General features: G+C 34.4%; 1 pseudogene; it reads right to left on the bottom strand.

Annotated features, from left to right (window-relative positions):
• Positions 1-984: 984 nt before the first annotated feature.
• LOC130243383 (casein kinase II subunit alpha-like) lies at positions 985-6,685 on the bottom strand (annotated as a pseudogene).
• Between the last annotated feature and the right edge of the window lie 14,284 nt (positions 6,686-20,969).

Here is a 20,969-nt window from a genome sequence, read left to right as displayed (position 1 = left end):
GATGGAGAGATTCAAAAAAAAAAAACTTACCTGTATTCAACCTATACAGCAAAACATGAAAATATATCATTGTAATAAATGTAAAAATCGTAATTTGTTTAAAAGCATGATTCAAGTTTCAAATGGAAACAATCTCTTATATGACCACTAGATGGCAGAAAAAGCCCGCGAAAGGTCTAACCTACGTGAGCTCTGAAACCTGCTACGCCACAGACGTGCAGAACTCTGTTCTCCAAATGAACACTTGTAATGCGAAAAAAAAAACATCTGAAAACATCATTTGTCCGTCTCATTGTATTGTTTTAGTCATTTCTATGTTTAAGCAAACGTATTGTCCGTTTAAAACTAAAACTAGCTTACGTAGTAAACATTGTATTCGCTTTCCACAATCCTGACGAGTTTGACAAATTTAGCAATAATTTTGGAATTTGACATTAAAAAAATAGCTGTCACGCTGCATATGTTTAATAAGATATTAAACCTAGCTTTCAACGGGAACCAAATATTTCTTTTCGTTTATTTAATTACATTAAAATGTGACGTAACCTGTCTAACTACTTGCGACGTTTACAGTTATTAGGCTGCACCAAACGAACAGCTGAATAAAGCAGGGGCATGAATCTGTATTCTTTAATGTATTTTCTCTTGGAAATTATTTATAAAAAGAAAAAAAGTCTAAGGTATCTATTGCAAACTTTGAACGAATATACAATACAATATTTAGACTAAACTTGACCGTAACACAGGCAGAGAACAAATGAGTTCAGCCTCCACTACAGAAGAGATTATTTCACTAATAGACAAGACCAAAACAAAAAGCTGATGTTTAGGAAACACAAAGAATATTAGGCTAATAAAAGATTTAGTTTTTCTAGTCAAGACGGTTTGGGAGTAACAGTTTGTAAAATATTGTTTGTTCCTAAATTAGCCAACCAAAAAGAACAAACAAAAAATATTAAATAATAACAGTAAAACATGCAATGCTAAATTAATATTTCACCTGTTTAATTGATTTAATCGTTGGGATAGAAAGATGTATGTGTTTTCACTGAACAGTCACCTCTCAAATGAAAATTACAAAAATTCTTCATAGTATCAAACAAATGTCTGAAACTTTAAAAACAAAAGAGACAACCATTCATACATACACTCTCTCTCACACACACACACACACAAAACTGAAAGTAACACAAAAATTGGCATATTATTGTTTGTGTTACTCAGCAATTGGTACTTAAGTCCTTTGAACAGAAACTAGTGCCTTTTACAAGATCCGGGACCAAATCCAATTAACTTGCAACACACAGAACCAGCACAGCTGAAAAAAAGAAGAGCTTCCATTATCGATAAGAGTGTTTCGTTACACAATGATCAGAAACACAAATCAGAAATGTTACAGTAGTTATGATTGAATCTGGCCTTCAGTCCAAACGCCATAACGGAAGAAACCCAACATCAAATTGGCCATTTCTTGTCCTCAAAACCAAACTCTCAAAAGTAACAACTCTTTATCCACTCGGAGAACTTCAATATGACACCAGGTTTTGTGAACACAGTGATCAAGGCTGTAAAAACTGACTAAAAGAAGTACAACAAAACAATAAAAAAGGAAAAACACTCCCAGCCTCCCAAAAACCACAACTAAATAATAATATTAAGTCAGTCAAAAGTAATGGTTTGAGCACAAGAACGCTAGAGGGACATATAAAATTAATTTTATTATCCTTCTTTTCAGATGGACATTTACGTGTTTCTAAACAGTCACGGCGAGTGAAAGTTCACACCCATTTGCTTCTCTAACTCACACAGACAGGTGCAAAAAACATCATGGGTTTCTTTTTTTCGAGTTCATGAACCCCTAAACAACAACTGAGAAGAAAACAAAATAAAACGGTAACTTAACATTAGTTTGGTGTTATTTGCAACATAATAAAAAGAACCACAAATGAAATTAATGCCTTCCTCCCACCCACTACCCCCCCACTGATTCACAATTCAAAACAGGCCCACAGGAGAGAGAGAGAGACAGAGAGAGAGAGAGAGAGAGAGAGAGAGAGAGAGAGAGAGAGAGGTGGAGGTGGGGCAGTGGGTGTTCAGGGCTGGGCTCCAGCGGCAGTGGGCACTTGTGTGGCCATTGTGTTCGGGGCAGGGATGACAGGTGAGCCGGCGCTGATGTTGGCGATGTTGGGTTGTGTGCTCGGAGTCATAGAGGCAATGCCTGCAGAATGAAAGCAAACAAGTTTAGCATAGACGGTCATTTACATGTACTGTTCAAGCCTGGATTTCTCCTTTACCACATTTCAGCTAAATATTTTAATAACCACTTAATAAAAATCAATTAATAATAATCAATTTAATAAAAACCTATGATATTCCAAAGTAACAATGCAACTAAGCAGTTAACAGCAAGCATTTGTATTGGGATGTTTTTTTAACAACACATTTCAGTTTAATTTAGACTTGATTATTAGAATAGCTGACTGGAAAAAATTAAGCCATGTGTCTTTTTACTTTAACAGAATGGTATTATCAGCCAAAATTGTATGAAAGTCAAAAACCATCAATCGATCAGATCTTACAGAATCTCTCTCTCCCTTCCCTTAATAGTAAAATAGGATTTAAAGCACAATTTTTTTAGGTAAGTTTTCCTTTGTTTCCTTACAGTTTTAGAAAATATATATTTCATACCAAATGTGAGATTTTAACAATAAAACTTCTATAACTTACATTTAGCTATTTTTTAACGTAGCAATTTTTCAAGTGTCCACTTTAAGAGGTTGAGAAAGCACCTTGTTTACCGCTAATTTTATAAACTGGCAGAAATGCTCTGTGCAAACATGCATGTTTGGTGTTCTTGTAAGTAGGGCCTGCACAATATATTGTTTCAGCATCGATATCAAAATGTGATCATTCACAATATTCACATTGCAGGATATATGCAATGTTGAGTTTATATTACAATTTATCATTTGCATGTGCCTTTGACGCCTGTCATTATTTGATGATTTTAAAGGCATATAGGCATAAAAAAAATAAATAAAAAAATAATGTTACTTTGCGATATTTTTTTTTACTGTAAGTGTGCAACGAGATTGAAGAAAAAGTAAACAAACCTGCTGCACAGAGCATTCACATTGACTCAGCAATTAAGAGTAATGGATATTTTCACTACACTTCTGGGCCTTCAAAGTGGCAGTTGTGCAGGTGGTCAATGAACGAACAAACCTTTTTTTGTTTTAGAGATCTATAATTTAATTTTACATTATGTTGTGTCCTGAAGATGTAATAAAAACAGGTTTGGAACAACATGATGTGTCATTTTTAGGTTTATTATCCTTTAAGTGCATTATAACTTCTACAAAGTTATGAAACCTGTCCAAAAACGATATTTATTAACATTTTTAACTGATTTTGAATTAAAGTTTCACCCAAAAAATTTTTTTTTATTCCAAATCACTGTCTTCTGCAGAAAACTATTTATTTTGAAGTTTGTCAATACAAAGTCAGTGATGGGAAAATATTCTCGACTCAAATACATTTCCCTCACCAATGCAGGTTTGAAATAAAGTGTGTAAATAATGTAAAACATTGTTCATTTTTGCATGAGTTATTTCAAACAGAGATGAAGTGCTGGGGAGAAAATAAATGATTTACCTGCCATCAAGCTAGAAGAGCTGACGGGTGTGGAACTAGCAGCCATTCCAGCAGCCGGTGCTCCTCTACCCTGGTCTTTAACTATGGGGTCTACAACAAACAAACAATATTACATTACATTAATATTTAAATGTTTATAATAATTAAAAATACAAAACATCAACATTTAAAAACTTACATTTTCTAGTCATCTAAAATTATAAAATGGATTTACATTTTTTACAAACAATAACTTGCTAATAATAATAATAATAATAATTATTATTATTATTATTATTATTATTATTATTATTAAGTCAACTGGGCCATAGAAAGTAAAACATAAATAACTTGTAGTAAATAATTAGAATTCTTTAGCTGTGTGTTTGCGAACAATTTCTAATCTCAAATTAAATAACCCTGAGGTAGAAACATCCATCAATTAGCAGCGAGGAATAACATGCCAGCATTTATTCCTTGTAAACTAAGGACTCCATCCAGCCAAGATTCACTACTCAGCATACAGGCTGCAACTTGATGTCTGTAATGAATTCTATATTTTATTCATACAAGATAATAAATGGACAGTCAAAATGCATCAAATATGAGCTTTAAAGAAGCACTGGCAGTCAATTTAGGAGAACTCACAGAAGTAAGAGTGGTCCATGGCCTCGCGGGCTGTCAGACGAGCCTGGTGGTCGTAACGTAGCAGCTTATCCAGAAAATCCAGAGCCTCTGTACTGACCAGGTGCTGATTCTCACTGTGCACAAACCGTTCCCACCTTTTCCGAGAGTGTCTGGGTGAACAAATCAGAGATTTAAAAAAAGATATAAACATGACCACACACATTCTAAAAAAAAAATCATGTTTAAAAATTTTTTTTACTAAAATTAAGTAGTTTAGATAATCTTGATCCACAGAATATTGAACACATACCTGCCCAAAATGTCATTAAAGCGTGGGTCCAACTCAATGTTATATTATCAATGTAATCGTACAGGTCCTCTGTACCAGCACCTTAGCAATCCGAACCAGCTAGAAAGAAAAATAAGATAACCTCAAACTGAGAACAGCAGTAACTAACCAGCAAAATAAAAGTAGTCTGGAGAAAATTTATAAATTTTCTATACATGAAGTTACCAAATTCATCTGATGAAAAACATTGCTTTGGATAAGTTTGCTCAAGCTAAAAATCAAAATAAAACAGTAAAATTTGAACCTGGTCATAGTTGTCATGTCCATGGAAAAACGGTTCCTTCCTGAAGATCATACTGGCCAGCATGCATCCAAGACTCCACATATCCAGACTGTAGTCATACATCTAGAATGAGAACAAAACATTTATTTGACCAGTAACACAATTATCAATGAGAAAATGTGAAAATAGATGTGAATTAAGACAATATAAACCATTATCTAAGGTATCATTTATACTGGTGCATTCATTTTAGAACAATGTTTTAAAAACAAAGGAAGCTTCTTGTCCAGATGGCCATTGTCATTGTAAGGGTTCCTAATTTAAGCCAATATCAAATTCTCAGACTAAATGGCTGATTTTTCCCACGGCCAAATAATATATATATGAATTCCCTAACTTTTAATGTCTGGAAAAATCTATATTGAATACATTTCTGTGGGCAAGGTTCCCACGCTTTCATGAACAGCAGATTCAAGCATTTTCAAGTTTTAAAGCACCATTAATTTTAAATGAAGCACCTTATGTATCATACAGTACTCCAGCATATGCAGTGCCCAAAAGTCCTTACTGTATTTACCATTTCACTTACACTTAATATTTACTTTAAAAAGTCAGAGTAACTAAAATAAATAAATAAAATTTTATTTTTTAAAAAGACATCTTCCAAGAACTTTAATAAAAAATTCTGAATCCATTACTGGTAATATTTAAAAGCAGTTTCTGGGATATATAAAATGTGCATTATTTGTTAGTGTTATTGTACAAGACTTAAAGTACAATTCTAAAAATAAAAGCATAAACAAATTTTTAAAATGTTTTTAAGTAATTTTCATGCCTTGAATCCATGTCTGAAATTCAAGTACTTTCAAGAAGTGTGAGAACCCTGTGTGAGATGACCTGTGGAACTGCATTGCACTTCAGAAAATTATCTCAGTCCACCCTATATAGCCTAAAACACATGATATGCAACATGCTCACCCGGCATGCACACATATTACCTCTGTTTTCAACATTTCAGTCAAATCTGGGATGCCAGAGGTAATCATAACCAAATCTCATGAGTTTTTAAAACTAAAGGATATTAGTGTAAACGACACCTTAAATAATATTAACCATCAGGGCCAATTATTAAATTACATCATCTCTTTATTAGATTACAGCATCTCTCTTTAATATTAACATTAAATCAGTTTAAACAAGCACCAATGTGTTCAAGCTTTTACTGAAAGCATCATCATTTGTATGGCAGCAGCGCCTGCAATACCGTTGTGCATATGGTGTCCAAGAATCAAAAAAAAAAAAAAAAAAAAAAAAGCCAAGACCTGGAGATGTTGTTTTAGAGGCAGGGGGAGGGAATAACCTGATAATCCACAAGTAGCTCTGGGCCTTTGAAATATCGAGAAAGCCACACGTACATTTGTACTCCTGGTTTGGGTGGTAAAACTCTGCCAAGCCCCCAATCAATCAGACGAAGCTTTAAATAAAAATTAAACCTATTAAAACCTGGCTTTGATTCATACACACCAATGCATGTTATTCTTAACTTGCGTGATACCTTTCTGTGCTCATGGTCAATCATGACATTGTGTGGTTTTACGTCTCTGTGCATTATTCCCATACTGTGGCAGTAGTCGAGAGCCTGTAAAGTGGATATATTCATAAGATCAACATCTGATTGAGAGCGGAGCAATCCACAACAGAAGTCTCTTACAAATGCTATGACTTAAAACTATTTTGTCAATGCAAATTCAAATAAACAGGCAGGTTATGTTATGTTTGAAATGATCATCTCACCTTTAGAATTTCATACATGTAGAAGCGGATGTCATAGTCTGATAATGTTGATACAGTTGCTGTAATTGGGGAAAAAAATGCAATTTACTACATCAAATTATATACAAATAAATTCTCAAAGTACAAGAGACCAAAAAAATAAAAAATAAAATAAATAAATAAAAAAACATCTCTTACTTTGAAGTCTGTGTTGTTGACATGCTCAAATACCAGCGCTGGTGTTCGGGACTGGGCATGAAAAACAAAGCAGAACATTACAACCAAAAGGCACACAAGCAAACTTGCTTATATCCATTTATTTTGTCAATGAATTAAGCTTTAGGGAAAATAAAAACTATTTTAAAAAAGGAAAACACCTATATACAGTTTAAAACACCTATATTTGTTTTTCTAACTTCAGTGCAAGCGCCTAACTATTTCAATAAACTCACCACAGGATCCTTATGATGTCTAAAAGTGTTATAATGTTGGGGGCCTCCTCTCAAGTTCTCCAGAATTTTATTTCTCGTTTAATTTTCTTCTTTTTCACTGGCTAAAAACACACATGCAAAAGTAAACAAACTGAAATTCCTTCAACCAAATTGTCCTTACAGTGTGAATGCAAACATCAGATGATACCCTTGAGTATTTTGACGACTACTTTCTCATTGTTAGTGATGTTTATGGCTTCGAACACTTCACTGTATTTTCCCCGGCCAAGCTTCCGCACTAACTGATAGTCATCTTGATTTCTGCACAACAAACAATGAGAATTTAACACAAACAATGAAAGCATCAAACATACCATGCATGTTTTATCTGTGGTCTCAAAAAAATAATATATCATTCATTAATATTAAAGGAAACACACCCCCAGTCCACCACATGGGATTCATAGTCCCAGTACTCTCTGGGTCGCTGCGTGTTTACATCAGGGTAAACTCGAGAGCGACTTGGGACAGGGCCAGACATATTCTACACAAGGGATTCCCTGAAACACCTGAAAAGACAACAGCAGAACAATGGGATGAGATATTACCGGACAATCAGGAAGACATTTGACAGACTACAATCATACGATTAAATGAAAATAAACTACACCACAAAAACACAAGGTGAAAGCAACTGGAGGAGAAAAATAGTCTAAAAATAAATAACAGAAATACAGTGCAGTACTATTATTATAATTATATTTAGTCACGTGATTTTAAAAAGTATTAGAAATGTTTTTATAATAACAACAGTAATAATAATAATAATAGGAATAATAATAATAATAATAATAATAATAAATGCATTTTTATAGTTATTATTTTTACATGGCAAAACGATGACGATTACACTTCTGCTTCTGTCTATGTTGGTCAAAAATAACACTTCCAAAATGTTAGCAGGCAGTGTGGGTTTTCTTTATCAGTGTGTCGAGTTTCTTTGTGGTGTTTTGAGATTATGACAGAAATGTGTGGGATACGACTGTAACAGTAGTTCAAATCTCCCACTTATTTTGGGAAGAGTTGGGAACTACTGAGCGGTCAAGAACTTTAATCATATAATATATATTAAACAGGGTTTCTACAGGTTTCATCAAGTCAAGTTTAAGACCTTTTCATGATGATTTTAAGCCTACAATAAATAAAATTTCAGACTTACACAAGGCAAAATGCCAAGCCTTATATAACGTTAAACCTTAAAAAAATAAATAAATAAATAAATAAAAACATTAAAAACAAATGTTATTGTACAGAAAATTATTAAACCATATTATAAGTAAATAGACTTAATAAAACTTTTATTGAAATATATTGTTAGTGATTGGATGGGTGTTGGACAAATTGGGTATAGCTTTACATGGACATAGGAAATTAAGACCCGTTTAAAATTAAGACCTACAACATATTTCAACAGATTTAAGGACCCAAATTTGGTTTTGAAATTAAATATATTTTAAGACCCCACAGATACACTGCTAACTTATTGATTCAGAGCTCCTCAAGACTCCAGACTCATTTAACACCAGCCTCGCTCCGCTCACACAGCTCTCGGACTACCCACAAGTGTCACACCTACAGCAGCCAGCCAATCACCAACCCCGCGCTACACATCAACAAGACGTGTAGTTACATTTTTTTGAAAAGTGCACATCTGGGTCCAGTAAGGCAAATGTGACACCGCACCCTGATGGTGTACTCAATGTAGAAGTTAAAAATTGTCCTTAAGGATACGTTAACACAAAAACAATGAACTTAAAAACAGAAAACTTTTTCTTGTGTTTTTAGAAAAGTTATGCAAACACAAATCAGCGAAAACAAAAAAAACTATAATATGGATAATAATAAATTATTATTAATAATAATGTTACAAGGCGATGTCCCTGTTGCATATAAACAAACACTACATGTCTGCACACAAAGACAATCTTCAATGCATACAAGCCCCATGTCCAAATCCTTCTAGAAGTTCCTATTTTTTAATTTTGGCAGTGCACATTTTATACACAATTTTCAACCTACGTCTACAAAATGATCAAAGCACATTAGCGTGTTGTTGCTTTTTTCTTTATCACAACTGCAAATTCATAATATAAAAATTGCAACATTTAAATAGGTCATATTTTAAAAAAATAAATAAATCACAAAAAAAAAAATCTATTCATTTAAATAAATATACGATCATCAATCCAGATGCTTCATCCTCTGGGCTCCAATCTATTAATAATCCATACGTTCAACTCAAAAACATGATCTTTGCGACATAAGCGCACCAATAGTCATGTAGACTTCCAACGTTCTTTTAGTTGTCGAGTACTTGCACAGCCCTATAGACTGAAAATGTAACACTTGTGACACCGCGACCTCAAACAATTTTTGTATACACAGAAAAGATAACAATAGCACTTTATTTCTGAAACACATTTTCATAATGTTGTTTTTTGAATGCAGTGGAGCTGCACGATTCTGGCTAAATGAGAACTGCAATTTTTTTTGCTTGAAATTTTTCTCATGATTCTATAGATGTAAAATAAAAGTTAATAGGAGTAGGCTATTATTACTGTTATTTCTCAAACATGTGGTAAAACAACAACAATATTATGTGTAGGTCTACTGTTGGTTAAAATGCTACATTTTGAATAGACTTTAAATAATTTGATTATTTTTTACACTGGTAAAAATCAGACATTTGTCATTATCAGATTCCTTCTTGCATTATACTCAACATTACATGGTCTAGAGTAGTTATACTGACACTGTTAAAAATTTAACGTCTGCCCTCTCTGTGGTAACAGCTCACGGTCAGCTCACGTCACATGTGATTTTGCGGCCGCAAATATTACAAGACAGAAATTACATTTTGGGTGTAATATACCTTATAAATACAGTATGTGACTCTTGAAAATGCTGGATTAATATCGTGTGGGGGAGTCAATCGAGATCTTTTTTCGATAAATTGCGCAGCTCTGGTATACAGGCAACAAAAACGCACATTTTCTTAAATTCTTTTTAGTTGTCATATTAATGTACCATAAAAGACAAAAAGGGGTCAATCTAAACTATTCCTCTCAAACAGATGACCAAAGTTGGCCCATGATAACCTTGATTTGGCCCACCATCCCACCTGAGAAGAGAGGGAGAATTATAAGGATGGCTTAGGGCATGGGTCACCAACTTCTCTGAAACTGAGATACTTTTTGGGTACCGTATTAATGTGAAGGGCTACCAGTTTGACCACTTCTCAAATAACAAAATTTGCTCAATTTACTTTTAAATGATGTTATTATTAATAATAATGATATTCATCTATGTGAAGACACTGATCATGTTAATGATTTCATACAATAGTTGATGATTTGTAGGTAGGAAAAAGATAAATATCAGTATGCAACACTTTATTTCTACAAATCTCTGCAAAGTATTTACATTTTCAAATGATCACTTCTACATATTTCACTAGCCACTAACAAAATTACCAAATCATGCACTACGTTTTCCTATGTTTGTACAGATAACAATTGTGTAACAAACCAACATTAGATTTACTGAAATTGTCAACAAATCTACAGAATTTTGAACATAGCTGACACTCTTCTAACCCTTGTAGCTGCCAGAGCTGGCCATCAGAGAGAGTGGAGACAACATCCGTTCTCGACTTTAAACACAGTTTTGCCTTCTAACTGAAATACCTTGTTTTTCTTAATCAAGAAACGTGTAGCTCTAAATGATGCTTTGCTTTATGGGTGTTTTACCAGTCTTGTAAAAAATAAATAAATTTTTTAAAAGACTGCTGTTTGCACAGACCTTGCTTTAATTTGCAGGTTTTTTTCCACTTGTAGTCCGCTGCAAGTTTGATATAAAAAGAATAGCTACAAAAATATTAGATACAGCTTACTGGTAAGCAGCGCTACGGTGATATTTTTTTTAATAGGCCCACGGGCAACTCATGTGATCCTCACGGGCGACCTGGTGCCCACAGGCACCATGTTGGTGAGCCCTGGTTTAGGGACAGCAATTTCTAATTTAAAATGTAACCTTTTTGTTTGTCTGTTTTATTGTCAAGCTACAAAAACGATTTGAAATTAAATGTTTTAATTAAACGTTGTAAATAAATCAGATTTTTTTAACGTACACACCGTCACCCAACAGAGGACAATGCAGAGACATCAGTGAGCAAATGAAGGCATGGCAGATTCTGCTTGATAAGTGTACTCAAAGTGTCATAAATTGTTTATGTTTTTTTTTTTATTGTAATAAGTTATAATTTAAAATGATACTGCATTAGTTAATATGATTCAAGTTATGTTTTCTATTTATTTTAAACATTATGAATTAAATTAGGAAATCTTTTATGGCAACTTTAACTTTCAGTCCACAATATTTGGTTTTTGGCCCTTCAGATGAAAAGTTTGTGCACCCCTGCTCTACAATGTAATTCTATAGGTTGGTTTTACCTTGGAGGATCCCTCCAAGCAGCAAAAAAAAAAAACTATTTGCCATTATCAAAACACAAAAACATATGGAGCCAAATACAGGTAAACTCTGAAGGATAAACAAGATAGTAGAGTCACCTCAGATATCACTAAAATCCAAAGGAATTACAATACACACTGGTTAAATATACCTTCTTTGTACATTATTAATCTGTATAATCAGATACGCTGTCATAAAATGTGTTCATAGAAACACTAATAACAAATTGTAAAAATGGAATGTACATAAACAGATAAATGTTAGTGAGTAATGCCAGATTGATATAAAAATGACAAAGTAGTGTGGTACTGAGCAATCAGTTTTTATTCATTTTAATTAATCCAGATTTCAGATGTTCCAATTTCATAAAAAAGCCATATGTACATGGTTTTTGGCCCTTCAGATGAAAAAGTTTGTGCACCCCTGCTCTACAATGTAATTCTATAGGTTGGTTTTACCTTGGAGGATCCCTCCAAGCAGCAAATGACAGGTGGAGCTGATGAAGGCAGATGCGATGACTTTATGGTGGAGCATAAGCTGCAAGATACAGTAAATAAAGCCTATTAAGAGAGCTGATAATCAAGACAGTTGCATCAATTTTAAAATGCCCATCCAAGCATTGCCACACAAACAACCCACCTGATTGTAATTCCAATGAAAGCGGACATCCAGGAGCTTATTCAGGAGACACAGCAATCCTAAAAGTCATTCCTCATGGCCCTCCGGATGCTGGAAAAACACAATGATGTTGTCAAGATCACCAACAACCCCTGTGCAACATCAGCATGAGTATCAAAGTACTGGTTTATGGAGCAACGTCCATTAATAAGAAACCAGATTACTGTACAGCCATATAGTCATTAGACTAACAAATTACTGTTTGTGGGCCTCATGAGTGTCCTTGTTATCGTCCTGAATAAATTAGTAGTTATTAAAACTACATAAATGAGTTTAATTAAATCATTGAAAGTGCAAGAACATATAAAATCGTTCTCCAAGTAGAAATTATATTTAAGTACTGTAGTTTCTATCTTAAAAGTAATACTAGTGCGTTTTGTCATAAATCAATATCTATTTTAAGGCCTGACGGAACAGGCTGAGAAACCATTCAAGGAAGATTTTCAGCATCCCCCACATTATCTACACACAATCTACATTGATCTGTTTAATAGCAAGCAAGGTATCCAAACAACTGTATTTAATATAAATAACAGCTACCAAAACAGCTGTTGGTTAGCAGCTAACCGCTAACTAGTAGCGTTTGCCACGCCTAAGCCATTTCTAAACCACTCGCCGACACATTCAAACAGATCACAATCCAAATCGTCAATTCCGAAATAAAGCTAATTATAAAAGCATAATTAATTATGTACGCGTAGCCATGAGTATGTATTGTGATGTTTCATCGCAAGATTCATGCTAACTGAACGTGGCGCGACACGCCACATCAAAGCTAACGCCGCTAGCTACGTTCGTAAAAACGATTAAACAAATGTGTGTACGAAAATGAACACCAATTCACATACTAACGAGTTAGAAAGCAAATGTGAAGTTGGTGTGTGTGTTTAATTTGAGCTGGACTCAAATAGTAACCCTATAATGATTTTTATAAAGAATACGCGGCAGGTTTTAGTGGATAGCCAGTAGCTCTGGCACGCGCTAAGTGTGTCGATTATAAATAACACTTAGGCATTCACGCTAGTCCGTGTTATTGTGTGAATAAATAATGCCTTACGTGCTTGTCCTCATCTGAAAGAAATGTTTAGAAATCAGTTCACACAGGAAAGCAAGTAAGCATTTCGGGTTTCAGCAGAGTCTCATTATTCTTGTTGGCTTTTTGAAAGTCTGGCAGTGAAAACTTTTTTGATGTAGTATATCTATAGTACATTTATCCATCCAAAGTGGTCACTACGTGGTTTTGTAAGCAGGGCCAACTGGCTGATATCAAGACATGTATAAATTTATAACATGAAACATATTCAACTTGTAGTTTCATGTTTACCAATGAAAAGCTGAATGAAGCAGACTCTTGAGTTGTCCAATAAAACCTGAGAGAATGTACACACATTCCGTATTCGTACGAGATGTGATATAAATCGATATACTGCGACTTACGAGCCTTGTTTTTCAAATATCAAACCTGCTGCGTCATACAATTTAATAAACAAGGAAGAAATCTCGAGTAACTTACATTTTAGGCATAATGTTTCCACTCCAATAGCTCTAACGACATATATTTTAATGAGAATCACACCAGAATCAACCCTAACGGTAGATTCGGGATAAATTATTCATTAATGAACGAGTCGTCTAAATGAACAGTTCAGCTGATTCATGTGATTCACTTGTTGTTCTCGCCACCTACTGACGTAACGACGTAATTATGAGACATAGAAATGCAACAAAGCTGACACATTAGCCACAGATGCTTACAAAAAAGCTGGTTTCAGTTGACCAGGAATTAATATACTTAATTACTGCTGCCAAAAACACTTTGCTAATGTAATATATTAGCCTAAAGTGTTTGGTACTGTGAGGTGAGGTAGCATTCTTTTCCTCATATAGAATATTAAAAGAAAAGTTAAAAGAATTAACAAATTACTTTCAGCAGATCATCATGGGTAACCTCAACTACATTCAACAGCAATATTACCAACATTTTAAATAATAAATTTCTGTATTGTACAAAATACAGAGATAATATAAGGAGCATAACACAGTGAAGTCAAACGTTCTGCAAAAAACAATAATAATAATGGTACAAATTAGAATTATTTGTAGCACAAGCTTACTTTTCAAAATGATTTGTTTCAATTATGAGGCATATACATATGCTGGATATAGGTCGTTTACTTGGTTAAATGTGTGTAATATCTATATTTATTTTGTTTTTAAATTAATTACAGTAATATTAATGACTAATATAAAATGTTCATCTGATTTATTTACAATACAGTTTGTAAAGTAATATTTTCTGTCTTTTAGTAGATATATTATATGAGAGACTTGCTTTGTTTACCAAATAAAGTGGATCTAATTGGATTTGCATTTTAAACGCTAAATAAAAGTTTAAAGATATTTTGATTTTATTTTATATATTAAGGTTATAGTTATGATACTCCCAAAATAATTCCGCAGAAATCCACAGATTTTTTGCAAATTTCTCCGCAGAAATAGCAAAAAAATGTCCGCAGATTCCGTCTGGCCCTACTAATGAGACATCTGTGTATATTCTGTCGTCATCATCATATCTGAATATACAGGGTGTATTTTCCACACAAAATAAGATTAACCAATCTAATTTCTAGATGATGTCACTATGCAATAAAGGCAAAAATCGTCTTTGTTTACAGTAATTATTGTAAAGGGAGACATCAATAAGTCTGTGGTCTGTGGCAGAAAGATAAAGAGAATGTTGAGCAGTGAGGGACAAAAACCAAGAAGGAAAAGTTGACGACTAATTTTGGGTAACTGGAAAAAACAACAACTTATTTTGTCTGATGGAGATTTAAATAGATCCCCACAATTCTCCATTTCTGTGTATTAAACTGAAATATGAAACAAACTAAAATGGTCTTATTCGATGTGTGGTTTATAGTATATTCAACATCAAACCACACAGACAGTATTCAGGTCTGCATGTATCCGCCGTGGCCTGAAACCAGCTGGATGTGCTGATGGTGCTCAGTGAAGCACTTGGTTTTACAGGGCTCGGGTCCCAGGACAGAACCCCCATAAATGAGGAATCTGAGGAATGTGTAGCGCTGTGGTTGGTTCTTGGACAGGGCTGACAACGTTGACCCATAAAAAAACTCACGTCTTTTTTAAAGGCTATTTTTCTCTATAAAGACATTGATTACTTGCAAATCATCTTCAGTGCTGTATAGTTTCACATTTAAAATACCTGTGCAAAAATACTTAATCATGGTCAAGATTATTGGCCTCCTTTGTAAATATGAGAAAATACATTTGTATAATTTATACTTTTTATTTTGTTTTTAAAAGGCACAACATTTAACCTTTCGTTAAAATAACAACAGAAAAATTGGAAAAATACGAATATGATTTGTTGATATAAAAACCATGACTATAAAATAAACTGGTTTTGGTGGGTTTTGTTGTTACATGACATTGATTAGGTATTACAATGTTGAGGTGGTTTCGTATATGGATAGTCCTCATAAACCACCAAAACTAATGTGTGTGTGTGTGTGTGTGTGTGTGTGTGTGTGTGTGTGTGTGTGCGTGCGTGCGTGGTGTACAGAGCTGCAGTTTTTGTCCCAAAAGCGCCAAATAAGCGATAGATCTTTCTGGAGATTTTAAATGTCTGTACATTTAATGCATACAAGATGCATAACAGGTCGACAATGTTTTTTTCGCGTAGTGTTGTGTTGGTGGAAACTGTGAAGGTTGAAATAATTATCTTAATGTCAAAAAGTGACATTTACATCACTGTACACTCTGCTGATGTCTATTGTTTGTTTTATGTTGAACTGACAGGCTTTGAAGTGTCAGATCTGTTGGCCTTTGTCACCTTCCACACGTGGGAACTATTGTTGTAAAGCCCGAACGAGATGACAACATACAGTATGACTACGAAAGCTGGAGGATTTCCATGAGTTCAAGTTCTGCTCAACGTTGTTACAAGGTCTGCAATCATTTTAAAAAGGAAGCCAAAAGAATAGTTCAGGTTCAATACAAGTTAAACAGTGTTTAAAGTGTAAGTCAACAGTGTTTGTGGTATAATGTTTATCATTAAAAATCTGTTCTAACATGTCCCTGCTATTAATTCTAGAAGAAGAAATCAAAACTTAGGTGAGTCCAGTACTTATAATGAAAGTGAACGGGTGTAAAATGTATATTTCATTCATTCATTTTCATTCGGCTTAGTCTCTATTTCAGGGGTCGCCACAGCAGAATGAACCGCCATCTATTCCGGCACATTTTACACAGTGGATGTTCTTCCAGCTGCAACCCAATATTGGGAAACACCCATGCACACTCATTCTAACACACACACACACACAAACGCACACTCATACACTACGGACAATATGGCTTACTCAATTTACTTATAGCGCATATCTTTGGACTGTGGGGGATGCTGGAGCACCTGGAGGAAACCCACTAAAAAATACTATATTTTTTTAAATATTAATAATATGACTTATTACCTCTCTATTATTAAGATATTGGCTAATTATTTGTACTTATAAAGAACATATTCTGCATGATCTTATTCTACATCCCAATACCTAAACCCAACTTCCTTGTAGCAGAAAATAGGGAGTTTATTGAAGAAAAATCCTATAATTCTACCTTAACGTAAGGTGTGTGTATTATTTAGCTGTAAATATTCTGTCTTACGGTTGTTTTAAGGATTTAGGTATTTATTTTACAAAACTTTTAAATAATTGTATTTAACGTTACACTAAAAAGGCTACCATTTTCATAAGGAGACATACAAACACTCATAATCTTTAAGCCTTGTGACTACAGTCGTCAACATTTGAAAAGCTTAAAGTATTTCAAAATTGTCCTGCAAGACAAGAATGGGTGTTCTTCAATAGTTTTAGGACAACATTCATAATGATGATACACTTCAAATGTTGACTACTATATATTAACTATTGATGATTATGTAGTATATGTGCCACAGAAGAGACATTCATTCATTTTCCTTTGGCTTAGTCCCTTTATTCATCAGGGGTCGCCACAGCGGAATGAACCGCCAACTTATCCAGCATATGTTTTACACAGTGGATGCCCTTCCAGCTGCAACCCAGTACTGGGAAACGTTCATACACTACGGCCAATTTAGCTTATTCAATTCACCTATAGCACATGTCTTTGGACTGCGGGGGAAACCAGAGCACTTAGAGAAAACCCACACCAACACATGGAGAACATGCAAACTCTACACTGAAAAGCCAACTGACCCAGCTGGGCCTCGAACCGGAAACGGTGTTAACCACTGAGCCACTGCGTCTCCCAGAAGAGACATATTCACATCAATTTAAATTCACAAAAGTGGCTTTAAATAAATACAGATCATTCATAAGTGGGTGATGAGGATTTACATAACTCCGGTCTTATTGCATAAATTATTAGCCACTTTAAGCTATATTTTTTTCGATAATCTACATATCAATCCATCTTTATACAATTACCCTAACTTGCCTAGTTAACCTTATTAACCCAGTTAAGCCTTTAAATGTCACTTTAAGCTGTATAGAAGTGTCTTGAAAAATATGTAGTAAAATATTTTTTACTGTCATCATGGCAAAGATAAAATAAATCTGTTATTAGAAATGAGTTATTAAAACTATTATGTTTAGAAATGTGTTGGAAAAATCTTCTCTCCGTTAAACAGAAATTGCGGGGGAAAAAACAGGGGGCTAATAATTCAAGGGGGCTGATAATTCTGACTTCAACTGTACCAATGTCTACTTTATTTTATTTCATATATGTCCCAAGGAAATCAAGTAAAAAAGAAACAGAGCATATTTATGAATATATGTATTTTGCAAGCAAAAAGGCTTATTTCTTTCAATTGGAAAAGTATATGTGCACCAAATATAGGCCGTTGGCTAAAAGAGATGGTAACAAACATGTCAATGTAAATAATAACTAGTATATTAAGACATAAATACATCATTTTCGATAGAGTTTGGGGACCTTTTATGTTGTTTTTAAAATGTTTTACTAGAAGATTAGTAAAAGAGGTGATATTGTATTCTGATGTAAAATACTGAGAAGCCTTTTGTTTGTTCATTTGTTTGCTTGTTGGTTTATGTTATATCTGGTACATGTAAATGTGTATGTACATGTTAAAACATTATAAAAATGAATTGGAAGCTCATTCAGTGTAACAAATACACAAAAAAATTTAACAACTATTTCAACTTGTACATATTAAACTATATAAAAAACTAGTCTTGCTTTTAAATGTCTGAGAACATAATTTTTTGTATTAAACTTCAGTGAAAACCTTTGATAAATCATGGTAAAAATGTTACACCCCTGATTTTTACACCCCTGTTTTTTTTTCGTAAAAAAAACTTTACAACTAGTTTCCACAATTATTCTGTTGTTCTGATTATAGGTGGGCATGGAGTATTTTTTTTTTTTTATTGGATTAATCTTACTGTAATCTTGGAATTAATCTAGATTAAAAGGGCTCATTTGAATTCTGCCGAAGGCATTCAGAATATGTGTGCTACCCAAATAATGACTAGAGTAAGTCTTTGAGAACGTTTTTCTCAAGCCAGGTGGTGCATTAGACCAGGGGCTCATCTCCAGTTTCCAAAATGCATCACAAACTGCTTGAGAAACTGTTCTACTATGAAAATTGGTGATGAAAATAAATTATGTTCAATAAGATGTACTTGTGTTTACTAACTGTTTAATCAGTTAAACATGAATGTTGAACTGTAGACCTACATAAGCTCGAAACAGCGATTTTTGATTACCTTAATCCCACTAAAGTCATAAGTGAACTAAACAGAAATGGAATTAAGACGTGGAGTCTGCAGATATTAGCGGCATTATTGAAGTAAACACCGCAATCAAACTATTACCGTCATGTAGGACATTTCGTCATATTTTCCGACAAGATCCACACACGCGGCTGTCAGTAAAGGACCATGCACACACACACACACACACACACACACACATCACGAAATGCGGAAGTTTTTTTTTCCTTTCGGCATGTGTTATTAAATTCCTTAACACTCACAAGTCCTTAATCCTTATTTGCGTCTAATACCCCAGTTTGTCACGTGGACATGAATGAAATGTTCATGAGTGAAACTGGAACTACCGAACTGCAGTTAGTCACCCAAAATTACAGGAAAATTACATAAAAAGCACTTCACGTAAACACTTTAATTAGATTATTGTCTATTAAGGCAAATAACCAGATTACAGATGTCCCTGTAAATAGTCAGTAGTAGTGTCTTCGAAGTAAGTGAAGGATCCAGATTTGATTCAGAAGTGCACTTTTTGTCAGACGGCTAACCGGTTTGACTTTCATTCACCGTCATTCATTTTAAAAAGCACCCGCTCCATTTAATTTGTATATGTTTTACTCGACCGCATAAACTCTACAGGTGCCTGATAGTTAGATGTGGAGCTAACATTAATCAGATTCACTCTAGTAAACTGCATCCATGTTAGCACATCACGTTTGCTGTGGTAATTTCACAGTAGTAATACACAGGTTCGAAGACTCGTTCTCGCCACCTACAGTGCAAGTCGGCCAGGTATTTATCCACGTTAAAATATCAAGATGAAAGTCATCATAGAATAGTCCCAGCTCCCAGCCCAATTTTGAGAATAGATTAACGGCGATTTTTTATTATTTTTTACCCGATAAGAGTCTCGCGTTAACGCAGCACGTTACGCTAATAACGGCACACCCCTAGTTCTGATGCTTTTTAATATTCGACCTATAAGTGCCAAGTGTATTTCAAAATATGATATTGAAATAAATAACTTTTGGATTTAACATTATGCCACAAAATGTTGTCAATTAATCTTAAGTTGTTTGTAACCCAGAATATTCTTTTTAACTGCCTCTAATGCTTCTCCCAAAGCCTTGACAGGACGTTCCATCTCATATGATCCATGTATCTCATTTACCAGGATTTGTTGTAATTTGATGGTCTTTCTGCAGACGAATGTGTCTTCAAAACACCCCAATATTGCTGTGTGGAGATCGATAGGCCTGTTGTACCAGAGGCGCAGCTGCGACTGGAACTATTATTTCCCAATTGCTGTGAGTGAGAATCTGTTGTAAATCTCCTCAGATATGCTGACATCTCTGTCACCATTACGAGTCTGAAAAAGACTCTCCGAGGCCTGGTAGAGTTGATGAAGCCTGTATGATTTATGACCCCAACAGGACGCCATCGAGCCAACCGTACCTGAAGCCTTTTACATACACTCAGATCATGAAAACCTACCAAAATCAACACCGCAGGACAAATAAGTACCGGTGGGAATGAGATCTATATGATGAATGAAGATGTGTCTGATAAAACGGATAGGAAGGTGGATCTGGCCCACGTAAGAGACACACTCATCACCAGCATGTCTATAGAGCTGCGAAACTGTCTTGTCAGAGTTGATGAATTATCCTCTATTGTCTGTCTAAAGCTACACGCTGAGAGATTTAATCATTAGTAGTGTTAAATCAATGACAGACTCAGAGGAAGCGTTCTCTGTGACCTGGGACTAAATTTAGAAGAAAGGCACGGTTGCTAACCTCTTGACCTAAAAAGAGACATTTAAAATATCTTCAAATATACTGTCAACGGGACGCATATTGTTTCAGTGGAACGAAGGGAACATTAGCAGCCATTTAACTGCAGGAGTTAGATTCAGGGTCTTGTGCAAA

The sequence above is a fragment of the Danio aesculapii genome, chromosome 16 (genome assembly GCF_903798145.1).
Source record: "Danio aesculapii chromosome 16, fDanAes4.1, whole genome shotgun sequence".
NCBI lineage: Eukaryota > Metazoa > Chordata > Actinopteri > Cypriniformes > Danionidae > Danio > Danio aesculapii.
This window is presented reverse-complemented; position numbering and strand designations above follow the sequence as displayed.